We start from the raw sequence: 20,895 nt of genomic DNA, 5'->3' as shown, positions 1-20,895 counted from the left end.
GCGGACCCCCTTATTAAAATCATTGGTAGGCACTGTGCCCTAAACCCCCCCTTATTATAATCATTGGTGGGCAGTGCGGACCCCCCCATCATTGGTGGCAGAGGCAGTTCCGGCATTTCCGATCGGAGTCCCAGCAGTGTAATGCTGGGGCTCCGATCGGTTACCATGGCAGCCAGGACGCTACTGAAGTCCTGGCTGCCATGGCCAGTTACTCTGCAGCAATATACTTACATGCTCTGTGGCCGCCTGGCGCTCCTTCTTGTAACCCGTCACAGGTCTGAGCGGCGCATTGCTATCAAGCATAAGCAATGAGTCGCAGCCCGCACAGACCTGTGACGAGTTACAAGAAGGAGGAGCTCCCAGCGGCCACAGCGCATGTAAGAATGCTGCAGAGTAAATGACCATGGCAGCCAGGACTTCAGTATCGTCCTGGCTGCCATGGTAACCGATCGGAGCCCCAGCATTACACTGCTGGGGCTCCGATCGGAACTGCCGCTGCCAACAAAGGAATTTTATTTTTTTTAATCATCAGCCGGCAGCCCGGGCTCTCAGTGGCGTAGGGCCCACATTCCTACGCCACTGTAGTCAAGCCACTTCCACCTATAGTGGAATTCTTCAAAAGAAACCTAAAAACCCACCTTTTAAGACAAGCCTACAATCAGTGACCCTGTTGCCTCTATACCGCCATGACCAGCTTTACCCTCTCCTACTGTGTCCTTCTACCATACCATATAGATTGGAAGCCCTCACGAGCAGGGCCCTCTCTACTTCTGTACCAGTTGTAACTCATCTTGTTTATGCTTAGTGCAATTGTCTGTATTATGTATGTATACCCCTTTTCATATGTACAGCGCTATGGAATGAATGGCGCTTTAATAATGAATAATAATAATAATATAATAAACACCATAAAAACAAAACCCCAAAAAGCATGGCAGAAATGTGTTTTTCCCAATTTTTCAATAGAATTTACAGTGAAATAAATGGTGCTATTAAAGATATAACTTGTCCCGCAAAAGATAAGACCCCATAAGGCTATGTGAACAGAAAAAGTAAAAAGGTTATGGTTCTTGAAAGGTGACAAAGAAAAACAAAAGCACAAAAAAGAAAACTGACTGGGTACTTAAGGGGTTAAAGTTTATAAGAATTTGTGAGGTTTTGCAGTTTGAAAACTGAGCCAATATATCTGTCATGACTCTGTTATTAGCAGACGCTTGTGTGAATGGAGCCTTTTTTTTTTAATTGATTCATCAGTTTTAAGGGAATTGCATAGGCATCGGATATGTCTTTTTTCAAAGAGTCAGCTGTAGAAATCCAAAGCTTTCAACACGTCTTGTTGCCATGCATGTGCCAACAGATCCACATGTGAATTCATTTAATTGGGCTAGTTGGCAGCTTTCCTGTGCAAAATCTGTGAAAATGGTGATGATGCTGTGGATTACAAAACAAAAAATTAAAAGTGTATGTAGAATAAGTAGGGTATGAAATAAAATTCCTCATACGGTTCATCAATAGAGATGTCCTGAACTATACGCCGGCGAACATCGCTTGTTCGCGTTCGCCGCGGCGGGCGAACATATGCGATGTTCGGTCCGCCCCCTATTCGTCATCATTGGGTAAACTTTGACCCTGTACCTCACAGTCAGCAGACACATTCCAGCCAATCAGCAGCAGACCCTCCCTCCCAGACCCTCCCACCTCCTGGACAGCATCTATTTTAGATTCATTCGGAAGCTGCAGTCTTAGTGAGAGGAGGGACAGTGTAGCTGCTGTGGATTTAATAGGGAAATCAATAGCTAGGCTAGTGTATTCAGTGTCCACTCAGTCCTGAAAGACTCATCTGATCTCTGCTGTAAGGACAGCGTCCTGACAGCACCCCAAAAAAGCCTTTTTTAGGGCTAGTACATCAGTTTGCTTTTTTTATTTTTTTTCCTGTGTAATCTAATTGCAGTTGTCTGCCAGCGTGTGTGTCAGGCTCACAGCGTATACTGTGCCCACTTGCCCAGTGCCACCACTCATATCTGGTGTCACAGTAGCTTGCATTATATTTTTGACTGTAATATATAGCAGTCAGTTGCCTGCACGCGTGTGTGTTTCAGGCCCTGCAACTGCATAGTGTCACCAGCGCAACTCTATCTGGTGTCACAGTAGATTACATAAAAAATAAAAAATACTAATTTTGACTGTAATAGATTGAATAGCAGTTAGTTGTCTGCAAGCGTGTGTGTCAGGCCTACAGCGTCTACTCTGCCAACTTCTGCCAGTGCACAGTGCCACTCATATCTGGTGTCACAGTAGCTTGCACGCATAGTACAACTAAACTAATCTAAAAAAAATGACAGGCAGAGGCAGGCCACCCTGCAGGAGCCGTCGCGGTCGTGGTGCTGTGATTCCCTTTGACCCTAGAATAATGCCCAGTGTTCAGAGGCCATGTACCCTGAACTAGAAAAGTTCAGAGGACATAGTTGACTGGCTAACACAGGACACCCAATCTTCTACAGCTTCCGCTCGGAACCTTGACGCACCATTCTCCTCCAGCTCAGCTTCGGGCACCTCTCAAGTTACCACTTGCCTGCCTGCTGCCACCACCAACACTAGCACCACAGCTGCTTCACTTGAGGAGTTATTTACACATCAGTTGGAAGAAATGAGTGATGCACAACCATTATTGCCAGAGGATGTAGATAACAGGGATATGTCTCAGTCAGGCAGCATTACACATATGGACGTACGGTGTGATGATGATGATGTTGTACCCGCTGCTGCTTCCTTTGCTGAGTTGTCAGATACAAGTGAAGCGGTTGATGATGATGAGTGTCCGTGGATGTCACGTGGGTGCCCGCTCAAAGAGAAGAAGAACAGGGGGAAAGTTCAGATGGAGAGACAGAGAGGAGGAGGAGACGAGTTGGAAGCAGGGGGGAGGTCGTCGCAAGGAGCTAGTGGCACAGTCAGACAGCATGCATCAGCACCCAGGGTCAGCCAGACAGCACGCCAATCAATGCATGCTGTTGCCACCACCAGAATGCCGGCATTACAGAGCTCAGCAGTGTGGCATTTTTATTGTGTGTCTGCCTCTGACAACAGCGATGCCATTTGCAACTTGTGCCAAAAGAAACTGAGTCGTGGGAAGTCCAACACCCACCTAGGTACAACTGCTTTGTGAAGGCACATGATCTCAAATCACAAACGCCTATGGGTTCAACACATGAGTACAAGCAGCACACAAACTCACAGCCGCCATCCTCCTCCTGGTCCAGCATCTTCAGCCACATCAACCACTGCTGTCCTCCTTGCTCTCTCTCAACCATCCGCCACTCCGTCTCTCGCCTTGAGCAGTTCCTGCTCATCTGCCCACAGTCAGGTGTCTGTCAAGGACATGTTTGAGCTTAAGAAGCCAATGTCACAAAGTGACCCCCTTGCCCGGCGTCTGACAGCTGGCTTGTCGGAACTCTTAGCCCGCCAGCTTTTACCATACAAGCTGGTGGAGTCTGAGGCCTTAAAAAAATGTGTAGCTATTGGGACACCGCAGTGGAAGGTACCCGGATGAAATTTCTTTGCACAAAAGGCAATCCCCAACCTGTACTCGATTGTGCAAAAGGAAGTCATGGCATGTCTGGCACACAGTGTTGGGGCAAGGGTCCATCTTACCACTGATACCTGGTCTGCAAAGCACGGTCAGGGCAGGTATATCACCTACACTGTGCATTGGGTAAACCTGCTGACGGCTGGCAAGCATGTAATGCGTAACTCTGCAGAGGAGTTGGTGACACCGCCACGACTTGCAGGCAGGCCTGCTGCCACCTCCTCTACTCCTCCTACTCCATCCTCTTCGATAACCTCCTCGGCTGAGTCCTCTTCTGCTGCTGCGTCTTGCTCCACATCAACTGCACCCCCCCAGTTCCCTAGGGGCTATTCCACATCCCGGATACGACAGTGTCACGCCGACTTGGGGTTGACTTGCCTTAAAGCAGAGAGTCACACCGGACCAGCACTCCTGTCCGCCCTGAACGCACAGGTGGATCAGTGGCTGACTCCGCACCAACTGGAGATCGGCAAAGTGGTGTGTGACAACGGAAGCAATTTGTTGGCGTCATTGAATTTGGGCAAGTTGACACATGTGCCGTGCATGGCACATGTGTTGAATCTGATTGTACAACGCTTTGTGCATAAGTACCCAGGCTTACAGGACGTCCTCAAGCAGGCCAGTAAGGTGTGTGGCCATTTCAGGCGTTCCTGCACAGCCATGGCGCACTTTTCCGATATTCAGCGGTGAAACAACATGCCAGTGAGGCGCTTGATTTGCGACAGCCCGACACGTTGGAATTCAACACTCCTAATGTTCGACCGCCTGCTCCAACAAGAAAAAGACGTCAACGAGTATTTGTATGACCGGGGTGCTAGGACAGCCTCTGCGGAGCTGTGAATTTTTTTGCCACGTTACTGGACACTCATGTGCAATGCCTGTAGGCTCATGCATCCTCTTGAGGAGGTGACAAACCTAGTCAGTCGCACTGAAGGCACCATCAGCGACATCATCCCATTTGTTTTCTTCCTGGAGAGTGCCCTGCAAAGAGTGCTGGATCAGGCCGTAGATGAGAGTAAAGAGGAAGAGGAAGAGTTGTGGTCACCATCACCACCAGAAACAGCCTTATCAGCATCGCTTGCTGGACATGCGGCAACGCTGGAAGAGGAGTCTGAGGAAGAGGAGTCAGAGGAGGAATGTGGATTTGAGGAGGAGGAGGAAAACCAACCACAGCAGGTATCCCAGGGTGCTCGTTGTGACCTATCTGGTACCCGTGGTGTTGTACGGGGCTGGGGGGAAGAACAGACCTTCAGTGAGATCAGTAAAGGATGAGGAACGGGACATGAGTAGCTCGGCATCCAACCTTGTGCAAATGGGGTCTTTCATGCTGTCGTGCCTGTTGAGGAACCCTCGTATAAAAAGGCTGAAGGAGAACGACCTGTACTGGGTAGCCACGCTACTAGACCCTCGGTATAAGCAGAAAGTGTCTGAAATGTTACCGAATTACCGGAAGTCGGAAAGGATGCAGCAGTTCCAAAATAAATTAAAAAGTATGCTTTACACAGCATATAAGGGTGATGTCACAGCACAACGGGAATCTAACAGGGGAAGAGGGGAAAGTAATCCTCCTCCTACCACGACCACGCCGGCAAGGACAGGACGTTTTACAGATGTGTTGTTGATGGAGGACATGCAGAGATTTTTAAGTCCTACGCATCGCCACAGCTCTTCGTGGTCCACCCTCAGAGAACGACTCGACCAACAGGTAGCAGACTAATTCGCCTTATCTGCAGATATCGACACTCTGAGGAGCGATGAACCCTGGGTGTCGGAGCGATGAACCCTTGACTACTGGGTGTGCAGGCTTGACCTGTGGCCTGAGCTATCCCAATTTGCGATAGAACTTCTGGCCTGCCCCGCTTCAAGTGTCCTGTCGGAAAGGACCTTCAGTGCAGCAGGAATTATTGTCACAGAGAAGAGAAGTCGCCTAGGTCAAAAAAGTCTAGATTACCTCCCCTTTATTAAGATGAATGAGGCATGGATCCCGAAGGGACTGACAGTGGGCGATACATTTAACTAAAAAAGGCCTGGTGATGAGATGAGCTGCCTTGGGCTAAAAATGGTCCACACGCTGCTGTATCTTATCTCTGCATGCCGGATGACTTGTAATGCGTTTTGCACTCGCGTGAGAAAAATCGCGTATGTTTGGTACCCAAACCCGAACTTCTTCACAGAAGTTCGGGCTTGGGATCAGTGTTCTGTAGATTGTATTATTTTCCCTTGTAACATGCTTATAAGGGAAAATAATAGCATTCTGAATACAGAATGCATAGTAAAATAGCGCTGAAGGGGTTAAAAAAAATAAAAAAATAATTTAACTCACCTTAATGCACTTGATCACGCAGCTCGGCATCTCCTTCTGTCTTCATCTTAGCTGTGTGGAGGAACAGGACCTGTGGTGATGTCATTTCAGTCATCACATGATCCATCACATGATCTTTTACCATGGTGATGGATCATGTGATGGACCATGTGATGACCAGAGTGACGTCACCACAGGTCCTGTTGCTCCACACAGCTAAGATGAAGACAGAAGGAGATGCCGGGCTGCGCGAGCAAGTGGATTAAGGTGAGTTAAATTTATTTTTATTTTTTTTAACCCCTCCAGCGCTATTTTAATATGCATTCTGTATTCAGAATGCTATTATTTTCCCTTATAACCATGTTATAAGGGAAAATAATAATGATCGGGTCTCCATCCCGATCGTCTCCTAGCACCCGTGTGTGAAAATCACACCGCATCCGCACTTGCTTGCGGATGCTTGCGATTTTCACGCAACCCCATTAAATTCTATGGGGCCTGCGTTGTGTGAAAAATGCAGAAAATAGAGCATGCTGCGATTTTCACGCAACGCACAAGTGATGCGTGAAAATCACCACTCGTGTACACAGCCCCATAGAAATGAATGGGTCGGGATTCAGTGCGGGTGCAATGCGTTCAACTCACGCATCGCATCCGCGCGGAATACTCGCCCGTGTGAAAGGGGCCTTACACTACCTGATCGATACAACATCATACCTGATGTTTTCAAGCACGTTATTCCAAACAATTTAGGAATGTTAGGTGATTTATGCCCTTTATGGATTAAAACCCGACTCTGCGTCAACTACGTAATTTTCCATGGGAGTTTTGCCATGGATCCCCCTCCGGCATGCCACAGTCCAGGTGTTAGTCCCCTTGATACAACTTTTCCATCACTATTGTGGCCAGAAAGAGTCCCTGTGGGTTTTAAAATTTGCCTGCCTATTGAAGTCTATAGCGGTTCGCCCGTTCGCGAACATTTGCGAAAATTCGCGTTCGCCGTTCGCGAACGGAAAATTTTATGTTCGCGACATCTCTGTTCATTAACAGTGGAATGTCTTGGGTCTGTGTCTGGATGATTTTTTTATTTAATTATTAATTCAGAGACAAAGCAGGATTGCTGCTGGTATTAATGCTCCTCCCTTTTAACCTTTACAATTGCGATATATATATATATATATATATATATATATACACAGTTGTGTTCAAAATAATAGCAGTGAGACATCACTAACCTGATCAATCACTGTTTTTGGTAGAAATTATATTTCTGCATGGCAAATAATTTACTAGCAGGTGTAGTAGAGTAATTGAAATCCAACAGACCCAACAGTCATGACATGCATGCTGATGTTTCTGTGTAATTGAATAACTAATTGAAAGGGGCATGTTCAAAATAATAGCAGTGTGGAGTTCAATTAGTGAGGTGATTCATTCTTTGAAAGACAGGTGGCAATGATTGCCCTTATTTAAGGAAGGAAGGCAGCAAATGTTGTACATGCTGGTTACAATGCATTTCTCTCTGAAATTCTGAGGAAATTGGGTTGTTCCAGACATTGTTCAGAAGAACAGCGTACCTTGATTAAAAAGTTGGTTGGAGAGGGGAAAACATATAAAGAAGTGCAGAAAATTATAGGCTGCTCGTCTAAAATGATCGCAAATGCTTTAAAATGGCAACCAAAACCTGAAAGATGTGGAAGAAAGCGAAAAACTACCATTCGAATGGATAGAAGAATAGCCAAAATGGCAATGGCCAACAATCAGCTCGATGAAGATCAAAGAAGGTCTAAAGTTACCTGTGAGTATTGTTACAATTAGAAGACGCCTATGTGAAGCCAAGCTATCTGCAAGAAGCCCCCCGCAAAGTCCCACTGTTGAAAAAAGACGTGCTGAAGAGGTTACAATTTGCCAAAGAGCACATTGACTGGTCTAAAGAGAAATTACACAATATTTTGTAGACTGATAAAAGTAAGATTGTACTTTTTGGGTCTAGTGGCCGGAGACAGTTTGTCAGACGACCCCCAAACACTGAATTCAAGCCACAGTAAACTGTGAAGACAGTGTAGCATGGTGGCGCAAGCATCATAATATGGGGATATTTCTCATACTACGGTATTGGGCCTATTTATCACATACCAGGGATCATGGATCAGTTTGAATACATCAGAATACTTGAAGAGGTCATGCTGCATTATGCTGAAGAGGAAATGCCCTTGAAATGGGTGTTCCAACAAGACAACGACCCCAAACACACCAGTAAACGTGCAACATCTTGGTTCCAGATCAACAGGATTGACGTTATGGAGTGGCCAGCCCAATCCCCCGATCTTAATCCAATAGAAAACTTGTGGGGTGACATCAAAAATGCAGTTTCTGAGGCAAAACCAAGAAATAGAGAAGAACTGTGGAATGTAGTCCAATCATCCTGGGATGTAATACCTGTTCACAGGTGACAGAAGTTGGTTGACTCCATGCAACACAGATGTACAGCAGTTCTCAGAAACAGTGGTTATACAACTAAATATTAGTGATTCAAAGGAAAGCAAAATCTTCAAACATTTTTCAGTTTATTTAGTGAATGTTTGAATTTGTAAAGAAGAATACAAACACGGCTATTTGTTTGAACATTTTAATATTCACTTTTTTTAGAGGAACAACGCAAATTTGATATATTTTTCTTCATGTAAAATTAAGTAAGATGTCGCACTAAGAACACTCAAACGACACCAGGTGCTCCTGTAAATTGAGGCCACTCACTCAATTTAGAAAAGCATATACGTATATAGGTGAACAGGGCACTCAAGGATAGCTGCGACCGTGTATTTTAAGCAAAGATGAGCTTTATTGATAATATAAATATATTTGATGCATAAAACAATCAAGAATGCAGTAGAATAAATAGGTTATTAACAAATAAATATAATGAATATTCGACAGAGCAAAGGCTATTATTCGATTGATCAACAAATATTCAATAGTCCAATATTGTAAATCTTGGATCCAATGGTTGTGAACATCCAAAGACTTGTTTGCAATAAGTCTATTCGTTTTTTACTTTCATATTGAGACAACAGTCATATGCTTTGCAGTTATTCAAATAGTCGCGGCGGCGTCCCGCCAAAGCGACGTGAATGGCAGCAACTCACTGCTGAAAAGCTTGCAAGCGAATTAAGTCCATTACCTTTGTATCGACCAAGTGTTCGTCCGAAATAATCACAAGAGCCTTCAAGTGTACTTACTCCCAGGATCTGCCTTTAGATATTTGTAGCAGTATTCAATCAGGAGATTAAAGAGGGCTCTCTATTCGGTTATGGTCGATTTAATGGTAAGGTAGGTTTTTCAGTACAAAGATGGGGTGTAGCACCAGACGCGTTTCGGGGTCCAACCCCTTCCTCAGTGGTATGCTTCACCCCATCCATAACCCCTCTTTTATACTGGATGTTACTTGTTTAACTTGGTCTCAATCCAATCTTCATTTCCTGTCTGTCGGTACTCAGGTGTTCCACATTGTATCACAATCACAAAGAGAGATGTCAGATGTGGAAACTAAAAAATACTTTTGCTGACTTTTGCAATACATCATATTTCTGCAATTTCACCCAGTTATATACTTTAAATTTCTACATCCATTGATGCAAAAAACGCATCTGGACACCATGCGTTTTTAATGCGGTTTCCATGCGTTTTTCGCATTTTCACTTAAATAAAGGTACATATTGCCCATCAACAATATATATTAATTTTAAAACATTGAAAACAATATCAAATACCATTTCTGTCTGTGATATTCTAGTATTCCACATTATATCACAATCACAAAAAGAAATGTCATATATGGAAACTAAAAAATAAAAAATAAAATGTCATATGTGGAAACTGAAAAATGCTTTTGCTGGCTTTTGCAATTAATCACATTTCTGCAATTTCACCCAGTTATATACTTTAAATTTCTGCATCTATTGATGCAAAAAACGCATATGGACACCATGCGTTTTTGATGCGGTTTCCATGCGTTTTTAATATTTTTTTTTTTTATTATTATTATTATTATTATTATTTTTTTTTTTTTTGCATTTTCACTTAAATAAAGGCACATATTGCCCATCCACAATATATATTAGTTTTAAAACATTAAGAACAATATCAAATACCACTAAAAGTCTCTATTACAACTTTAAAAGGGAAATATAGACAGGATTATAATCTACCAAATGACTCCTAAATAAATATGTTAAAATGCACAAATTCAATAAAACTGTCAATATAGACATAAAAGATATAAAAATGGTTCATGTTAATACGAGGGATGTGTTATGGGGGGCGCCCACGTCTAGAGGAAAAACCGACTGTAATATAAACAGTCAGTTAAACGTCGAAACGTCGGCGCCCACCAATTACTTATAAGAATCCAAAGAGTTCAAACTCTGCATTGAGTCCTCTTGGTATCAGAGTATCGAATTCAAAGATTCGCTTGGTTTCAAGTCTCGACATCCTTTCAATATGGTTGCCACCTCTCCATTCTTTCTCCACTTTATCAATGGCTAAAAACCTCAACCTGAGGGATCCTGATTATGTGTAATTTTAAAGTGGTATGATAGCGAATGGTTCTCAAATCCCTTGCGTATATTATTTATATGCTCCGAAATACGTTTTTTTAAAGATCTTTTAGTTCTGCCTATGTATAATAATTTACACGGGCATTCCATAGCGTAAATAACATTCTCTGAATTGCACGTTAGACACTCCTTTATTAGATGACGATGATTGTTATTAATGGACACCAATTCGTTGGTTCTTTTTTGGAAAGATGTTAGTTTGCAGTTCCTACAGGTACCGCACCTAAAGAAGCCCTGTAGACCTATCCAACTTGAAATGGTGGATTCCCTAATTAATTGTTTTTTCACCGTAGGGGCCACTTTTATACTTAAATTAGGTGCCTTTGTAAAGGTGATTTTTGGATTTACCGGCATTAAGGTTCCTATAATCTTGTCCTTTTGTAACAAATGCCAATGTTTGGTCACAATTTGGCGTATTTTTTTATAATCGTCACTAAAGGGCAAGATTAAACGTAATATTTCTTGGGGAGGGTCCACAGATTGTGTCTTCTCCCCAAAAAAGGATTTCCTATCCATATTGTTAACTTGCTCCAATGCTTTATCCAAAATTCCTGTGGGGTAGTTCTTCTCCAAAAATTTATCTCTCATCTCGTCAACCTCCAACTTATATTGGGTTTCCAATGTGCAATTCCTCTTAATTCTTCGGAATTGTCCTTGTGGGATATTTGATAACCAGCTAGGCAGGTGACAACTGTTAAATAAGATGTAACTGTTTTTGGCGGTAGGTTTAATGAAAGTACTGCATACCATATCTTGATTCACAATGCTAATATTCAAGTCCAGGTATTCTACTTTTTCCTGGCTTGTTACCCCTGTGAATTTGAGGTTTCTATCATTAGAATTAATATCTTTCAAAAATAATTGTAGACTCTCATTACCACTTTGCCAAACAAACAGGATGTCATCAATATAGCGTTGCCAGAGCACCAGGTCCGTCCCCAGCTTGGGCTGTATGATCTGCCGTTCCCACTCTGCCATAAACAATTGGCATAGCTGGGGCGAACCTGGTGCCATGGCGGTCCCCTGTGTTTGTAAGTAAAATTCCCCTCAAAATTAAAATAATTGTGATTTAAAATGAAGTCTATCCCTTCAATTATAAACTCAATTTGTTCCACTCCTAGTCTACTTCCAATGTAAGTTGGGACCTAACAGCCTGTTTGCCCTTATCATGCTCTATTATTGTATATAGAGATTGTATATCCAAGGATCCCATAATCCAGGTGTCCTTAATTTCAATTTCTCCACTATTTGAATAATTTGTGTGGTGTCTTTTGTATATGACTCTGTTTTTTGAACCCTGGGCTGCAACATTTGATCTATATACTGAGATAAATTTGACGTAAGGGATCCTATTCCTGACACTATAGGTCGGCCTGGAGGATTTTCTTGGTCCTTGTGTACTTTTGGTACACAATAAAACATAGGTATACGCGGAGTTTTATTCAATAAAAATTTGTGTTCCTCATCTGTTAAAAGTCCTTTCTTATAACCTCTATTACAAAATGCTAAAAGTTCTAAATAAAATTGGTTAGTAGGGTCACTTGGTAGTCTACAGTATGTATTTGTATCCTGTAACTGTCTGAGACATTCTGTGTTATATTTCTGAATGTCTTGGATCACAATGGATCCTCCCTTATCCGCTGGACGTATTACTATATTTTCCTCTTTCTGTAAAGTTTTTAGAGCTTTTATTTCATCATTTGTCAAATTATTCCGTCTATATTTGGTGCTATCTTTATTTTTCCGTATATCGCTTTCTACGCATTTTTTAAAACTTGCCATTTCGTGACTGATCTCGTTTCTTGGGTATTTCTTGGACCTATTTTTACAAGTTGTATGTACATATTGGTCACCATTATCGATATCTCTTGTAACTGGATTTTTAAGGAAATACTTTTTAAGGCACAAACGCCTTATAAACTTCTCCACCCCTATAAACGTATCAAATTTGTTAAGGGTGATTGTGGGGGCAAATTTCAGACCCTTATTCAATAGTTGTTTTTGAGATTCTGTGAGGGTTGTAGAGCTCAAATTAATAATAGAATCATTTTCTATTGGGTCTTGATTTATCTGCGGTGCCCCCTTTTTCTTCCTTCCTCCTCTCCGTATTTTGGTCTGTCTCCCTCGTACGATTTTATCCTTTTTGGGTAATAAGGTTGTTGATAGTGATTCTGCTGTGCAGTGTAGTGTTCCTGATGAGGGACGTGATGGCGTTGTGATTTGTCTACTTGTTGGTGATATGGTATATGAAATGTTTGAGGCCTGTTCCTCAAATTGTATTGATGGTCCCCCTGGTGATTGGTATTGTGTATTTGTGATACTTCTTGTTGTGGTATGTGTCTTGTCCGTGTCCTGTGGTGTGGTGGGGTCCTGTCTAAAAAAACCTGCCTCTCTTCAAGTGCTTCAAACCGATTGTGTGTTGGTATTGTGTATTTATTCAAATTATGTGGCCTTTCTCTACTCACCACATCCTGTGATTCCTCTAATATTGTCCCTATATTTACAGTGTCTATATTTGTGTTTTCATTAGTGATTAAATTTTGCCCATTTTTAGGTATAAAATGTAACTTTTTAATTTTCTTTTCCATTATATCTTGCTCTACTTTATCAAGATTATTACATAATTTAGATTGCCAATAATTATATTCATCATTTTTAGGCAATTTGCCCATAATTATTTTCATCTCATTAATTTTATCTGTAACATCACTCAATATTTCTTTCCTCCTTTTCATAATCAGCTCTACTAGGGAAAGGGAGTATTGGTGAAGCAATTTGTCCCATTCAGTATTAAATGTGGGACTTTGGAGATCCTGAGCAGGGGATTTAGTCAAGGTCAAGCCTTTTGGGGCTTTACCACATTCCACAAAACTGCAGTGTTTTGATCTCCCATCGCTGTCTTAGTTGCTTCACCAATAAATTTTCCAATTCCCTAAATGTGTTTTTCATCATCATATCATTTTCCACATTAGTCTCATTTTGGTTAAACATGAAATTCTCAACTTTCAACCTTTTAGTTTCTACATGGTCCCAGATATCCATGGTGTTTAAAGTGTCTTGTGCAGACGTCATGAGCGGAAAGGTATAAATGTAAAATTAAGTAAGATGTCGCACTAAGAACACTCAAACGACACCAGGTGCTCCTGTAAATTGAGGGCACTCACTCAATTTAGAAAAGCATATACGTATATAGGTGAACAGGGCACTCAAGGATAGCTGCGACCGTGTATTTTAAGCAAAGATGAGCTTTATTGATAATATAAATATATTTGATGCATAAAACAATCAAGAATGCAGTAGAATAAATAGGTTATTAACAAATAAATATAATGAATATTCGACAGAGCAAAGGCTATTATTCGATTGATCAACAAATATTCATAGTCCAATATTGTAAATCTTGGATCCAATGGTTGTGAACATCCAAAGACTTGTTTGCAATAAGTCTATTCGTTTTTTACTTTCATATTGAGACAACAGTCATATGCTTTGCAGTTATTCAAATAGTCGCGGCGGCGTCCCGCCAAAGCGACGTGAATGGCAGCAACTCACTGCTGAAAAGCTTGCAAGCGAATTAAGTCCATTACCTTGTATCGACCAAGTGTTCGTCCGAAATAATCACAAGAGCCTTCAAGTGTACTTACTCCCAGGATCTGCCTTTAGATATTTGTAGCAGTATTCAATCAGGAGATTAAAGCGGGCTCTCTATTCGGTTATGGTCGATTTAATGGTAAGGTAGGTTTTCAGTACAAAGATGGGGTGTAGCACCAGACGCGTTTCGGGGTCCAACCCCTTCCTCAGTGGTATGCTTCACCCCATCCATAACCCCTCTTTTATACTGGATGTTACTTGTTTAACTTGGTCTCAATCCAATCTTCATTTCCTGTCTGTCGGTACTCAGGTGTTCCACATTGTATCACAATCACAAAGAGAGATGTCAGATGTGGAAACGAAAAAATACTTTTGCTGACTTTTGCAATACATCATATTTCTGCAATTTCACCCAGTTATATACTTTAAATTTCTACATCCATTGATGCAAAAAACGCATCTGGACACCATGCGTTTTTAATGCGGTTTCCAATGCGTTTTTTCGCATTTTCACTTAAATAAAGGTACATATTGCCCATCAACAATATATATTAATTTTAAAACATTGAAAACAATATCAAATACCATTTCTGTCTGTGATATTCTGGTATTCCACATTATATCACAATCACAAAAAGAAATGTCATATATGGAAACTAAAAAACTAAAAAATAAAATGTCATATGTGGAAACTGAAAATGCTTTTGCTGGCTTTTGCAATTAATCACATTTCTGCAATTTCACCCAGTTATATACTTTAAATTTCTGCATCTATTGATGCAAAAAACGCATATGGACACCATGCGTTTTTGATGCGTTTCCATGCGTTTTTAAATTTTTTTTTTTTTTTTTATTATTATTATTATTATTTTTTATTTTTTTGCATTTTTCACTTAAATAAAGGCACATATTGCCCATCCACAATATATATTAGTTTTTAAAACATTAAGAACAATATCATATACCACTAAAAGTCTCTATTACAACTTTAAAAGGGAAATATAGACAGGATTATAATCTACCAAATGACTCCTAAATAAATATGTTAAAATGCACAAATTCAATAAAACTGTCAATATAGACATAAAAGATATAAAAATGGTTCATGTTAATTATGTTAACATGAACCATTTTTATATCTTTTATGTCTATATTGACAGTTTTATTGAATTTGTGCATTTTAACATATTTATTTAGGAGTCATTTGGTAGATTATAATCCTGTCTATATTTCCCTTTTAAAGTTGCAATAGAGACTTTTAGTGGTATTTGATATTGTTCTTAATGTTTTAAAACTAATATATATTGTGGATGGGCAATATGTGCCTTTATTTAAGTGAAAATGCAAAAAAAATAAAAAATAAAATAATAATAATAATAATAATAATAAAAAAAAAAAATATTAAAAACGCATGGAAACCGCATCAAAACGCATGGTGTCCATATGCGTTTTTTGCATCAATAGATGCAGAAATTTAAAGTATATAACTGGGTGGAAATTGCAGAAATGTGATTAATTGCAAAAGCCAGCAAAGCATTTTTCAGTTTCCACATATGACATTTTATTTTTTATTTTTAGTTTCCATATATGACATTTCTTTTTGTGATTGTGATATATGTGGAATACCAGAATATCACAGACAGAAATGGTATTTGATATTGTTTTCAATGTTTTAAAATTAATATATATTGTTGATGGCAATATGTACCTTTATTTAAGTGAAAATGCGAAAAACGCATGGAAACCGCATTAAAAACGCATGGTGTCCAGATGCGTTTTTTGCATCAATGGATGTAGAAATTTAAAGTATATAACTGGGTGAAATTGCAGAAATATGATGTATTGCAAAAGTCAGCAAAGTATTTTTTAGTTTCCACATCTGACATCTCTCTTTGTGATTGTGATACAATGTGGAACACCTGAGTACCGACAGACAGGAAATGAAGATTGGATTGAGACCAAGTTAAACAAGTAACATCCAGTATAAAAGAGGGGTTATGGATGGGGTGAAGCATACCACTGAGGAAGGGGTTGGACCCCGAAACGCGTCTGGTGCTACACCCCATCTTTGTACTGAAAAACCTACCTTACCATTAAATCGACCATAACCGAATAGAGAGCCGGCTTTAATCTCCTGATTGAATACTGCTACAAATATCTAAAGGCAGATCCTGGGAGTAAGTACACTTGAAGGCTCTTGTGATTATTTGGGACGAACACTTGGTCGATACAAAGGTAATGGACTTAATTCGCTTGCAAGCTTTTCAGCAGTGAGTTGCTGCCATTCACGTCGCTTTGGCGGGACGCCGCCGCGACTATTTGAATAACTGCAAAGCATATGACTGTTGTCTCAATATGAAAGTAAAAAACGAATAGACTTATTGCAAACAAGTCTTTGGATGTTCACAACCATTGGATCCAAGATTTACAATATTGGACTATGAATATTTGTTGATCAATCGAATAATAGCCTTTGCTCTGTCGAATATTCATTATATTTATTTGTTAATAACCTATTTATTCTACTGCATTCTTGATTGTTTTATGCATCAAATATATTTATATTATCAATAAAGCTCATCTTGCTTAAAATACACGGTTGCAGCTATCCTTGAGTGCCCTGTTCACCTATATACGTATAGCTTTTCTAAATTGAGTGAGTGGCCTCAATTTACAGGAGCACCTGGTGTCGTTTGAGTGTTCTTAGTGCGACATCTTACTTAATTTTACATTTATACCTTTCCGCTCATGACGTCTGCACAAGACACTTTAAACACCATGGATATCTGGGACCATGTAGAAACTAAAAGGTTGAAAGTTGAGAATTTCATGTTTAACCAAAATGAGACTAATGTGGAAAATGATATGATGATGAAAAACACATTTAGGGAATTGGGAAAATTTATTGGTGAAGCAACTAAGACAGCGATGGGAGATCAAAACACTGTGCAGTTTTGTGGAATGTGGTAAAGCCCCAAAAGGCTTGACCTTGACTAAATCCCCTGCTCAGGATCTCCAAAGTCCCACATTTAATACTGAATGGGACAAATTTCTTCACCAATACTCCCTTTCCCTAGTAGAGCTGATTATGAAAAGGAGGAAAGAAATATTGAGTGATGTTACAGATAAAATTAATGAGATGAAAATAATTATGGGCAAATTGCCTAAAAATGATGAATATAATTATTGGCAATCTAAATTATGTAATAATCTTGATAAAGTAGAGCAAGATATAATGGAAAAGAAAATTAAAAAGTTACATTTTATACCTAAAAATGGGCAAAATTTAATCACTAATGAAACACAAATATAGACACTGTAAATATAGGGACAATATTAGAGGGAATCACAGGATGTGGTGAGTAGAGAAAGGCCACATAATTTGAATAAATACACAATACCAACACACAATCGGTTTGAAGCACTTGAAGAGAGGCAGGTTTTTTTAGACAGGGACCCCACCACACCACAGGACACGGACAAGACACATACCACAACAAGAAGAATCACAATACACAATACCAATCACCAGGGGGACCATCAATACAATTTGAGGAACAGGCCTCAAACATTTCATATACCATATCACCAACAAGTAGACAAATCACAACGCCATCACGTCCCTCATCAGGAACACTACACTGCACAGCAGAATCACTATCAACAACCTTATTACCCAAAAGGATAAAATCGTACGAGGGAGACAGACCAAAATACGGAGAGGAGGAAGGAAGAAAAAGGGGGCACCGCAGATAAATCAAGACCCAATAGAAAATGATTCTATTATTAATTTGAGCTCTACAACCCTCACAGAATCTCAAAAACAACTATTGATAAGGGTCTGAAATTTGCCCCCACAATCACCCTTAACAAATTTGATACGTTTATAGGGGTGGAGAAGTTTATAAGGCGTTTGTGCCTTAAAAAGTATTTCCTTAAAAATCCAGTTACAAGAGATATCGATAATGGTGACCAATATGTACATACAACTGTAAAAATAGGTCCAAGAAATACCCAAGAAAACGAGATCAGTCACGAAATGGCAAGTTTTAAAAAATGCGTAGAAAGCGATATACGGAAAATAAAGAATAGCACCAAATATAGACGGAATAATTTGACAAATGATGAAATAAAAGCTCTAAAAACTTTACAGAAAGAGGAAAATATAGTAATACGTCCAGCGGATAAGGGAGGATCCATTGTGATCCAGGACATTCAGAAATATAACACAGAATGTCTCAGACAGTTACAGGATACAAATACATACTGTAGACTACCAAGTGACCCTACTAACCAATTTTATTTAGAACTTTTAGCATTTTGTAATAGAGGTTATAAGAAAGGACTTTTAACAGATGAGGAACACAAAATTTTTATTGAATAAAACTCCGCGTATACCTATGTTTTATTGTGTACCAAAAGTACACAAGGACCAAGAAAATCCTCCAGGCCGACCTATAGTGTCAGGAATAGGATCCCTTACGTCAAATTTATCTCAGTATATAGATCAAATGTTGCAGCCCAGGGTTCAAAAAAACAGAGTCATATACAAAAGACACCACACAAATTATTCAAATAGTGGAGAAATTGAAATTTAAGGACACCTGGATTATGGGATCCTTGGATATACAATCTCTATATACAATAATAGAGCATGATAAGGGCAAACAGGCTGTTAGGTCCCAACTTACATTGGAAGGTAGACTAGGAGTGGAACAAATTGAGTTTATAATTGAAGGGATAGACTTCATTTTAAATCACAATTATTTTAATTTTGAGGGGAATTTTTACTTACAAACACAGGGGACCGCCATGGGCACCAGGTTCGCCCCAGCTATGCCAATTTGTTTATGGCAGAGTGGGACGGCAGATCATACAGCCCAAGCTGGGGACGGACCTGGTGCTCTGGCAACGCTATATTGATGACATCCTGTTTGTTTGGCAAAGTGGTAATGAGAGTCTACAATTATTTTTGAAAGATATTAATTCTAATGATAGAAACCTCAAATTCACAGGGGTAACAAGCCAGGAAAAAGTAGAATACCTGGACTTGATATTAGCATTGTGAATCAAGATATGGTATGGCAGTACTTTCATTAAACCTACCGCCAAAAACAGTTACATCTTATTTAACAGTTGTCACCTGCCTAGCTGGTTATCAAATATCCCACAAGGACAATTCCGAAGAATTAAGAGGAATTGCACATTGGAACCCAATATAAGTTGGAGGTTGACGAGATGAGAGATAAATTTTTGGAGAAGAACTACCCCACAGGAATTTTGGATAAAGCATTGGAGCAAGTTAACAATATGGATAGGAAATCCTTTTTTGGGGAGAAGACACAATCTGTGGACCCTCCCAAGAATATTACGTTTAATCTTGCCCTTTAGTGACGATTATAAAAAAATACGCCAAATTGTGACCAAACATTGGCATTTGTTACAAAAGGACAAGATTATAGGAACCTTAATGCCGGTAAATCCAAAAATCACCTTTACAAAGGACCTAATTTCAAGTATAAAAGTGGCCCTACGGTTGAAAAAACAATTAATTAGGGAATCCACCATTTCAAGTTGGATAGGTCTACAGGGCTTCTTTAGGTGCGGTACCTGTAGGAACTGCAAACTAACATCTTTCCAAAAAAGAACCAACGAATTGGTGTCCATTAATAACAATCATCGTCATCTAATAAAGGAGTGTCTAACGTGCAATTCAGAGAATGTTATTTACGCTATGGAATGCCCGTGTAAATTATTATACATAGGCAGAACTAAAAGATCTTTAAAAAAACGTATTTCGGAGCATATAAATAATATACGCAAGGGATTTGAGAACCATTCGCTATCATACCACTTTAAAATTACACATAATCAGGATCCCTCAGGTTTGAGGTTTTTTAGCCATTGATAAAGTGGAGAAAGAATGGAGAGGTGGCAACCATATTGAAAGGATGTCGAGACTTGAAACCAAGCGAATCTTTGAATTCGATACTCTGATACCAAGAGGACTCAATGCAGAGTTTGAACTCTTTGGATTCTTATAAGTAATTGGTGGGCGCCGACGTTTCGACGTTTAACTGACTGTTTATATTACAGTCGGTTTTTCCTCTAGACGTGGGCGCCCCCCATAACACATCCCTCGTATTAACATGAACCATTTTTATATCTTTTATGTCTATATTGACAGTTTTATTGAATTTGTGCATTTTAACATATTTATTTAGGAGTCATTTGGTAGATTATAATCCTGTCTATATTTCCCTTTTAAAGTTGTAATAGAGACTTTTAGTGGTATTTGATATTGTTCTTAATGTTTTAAAACTAATATATATTGTGGATGGGCAATATGTGCCTTTATTTAAGTGAAAATGCAAAAAAAAAAAAAAATAAATAATAATAATAATAATAATAAAAAAAAAATTAAAAAACGCATGGAAACCGCATCAAAAACGCATGGTGTCCATATGCGTTTTTTGCATCAATAGATGCAGAAATTTAAAGTATATAACTGGGTGAAATTGCAGAAATGTGATTAATTGCAAAAGCCAGCAAAAGCATTTTTCAGTTTCCACATATGACATTTTATTTTTTATTTTTTAGTTTCCATATATGACATTTCTTTTTGTGATTGTGATATAATGTGGAATACCAGAATATCACAGACAGAAATGGTATTTGATATTGTTTTCAATGTTTTAAAATTAATATATATTGTTGATGGGCAATATGTACCTTATATTTAAGTGAAAATGCGAAAAACGCATGGAAACCGCATAAAAACGCATGGTGTCCAGATGCGTTTT

This window comes from Bufo bufo, chromosome 2 (assembly GCF_905171765.1).
Source record: "Bufo bufo chromosome 2, aBufBuf1.1, whole genome shotgun sequence".
Classification (NCBI taxonomy): Eukaryota; Metazoa; Chordata; class Amphibia; order Anura; family Bufonidae; genus Bufo; species Bufo bufo.
The sequence above is the reverse complement of the archived record's forward strand: the minus strand, read 5'-3'. Positions refer to the sequence as shown.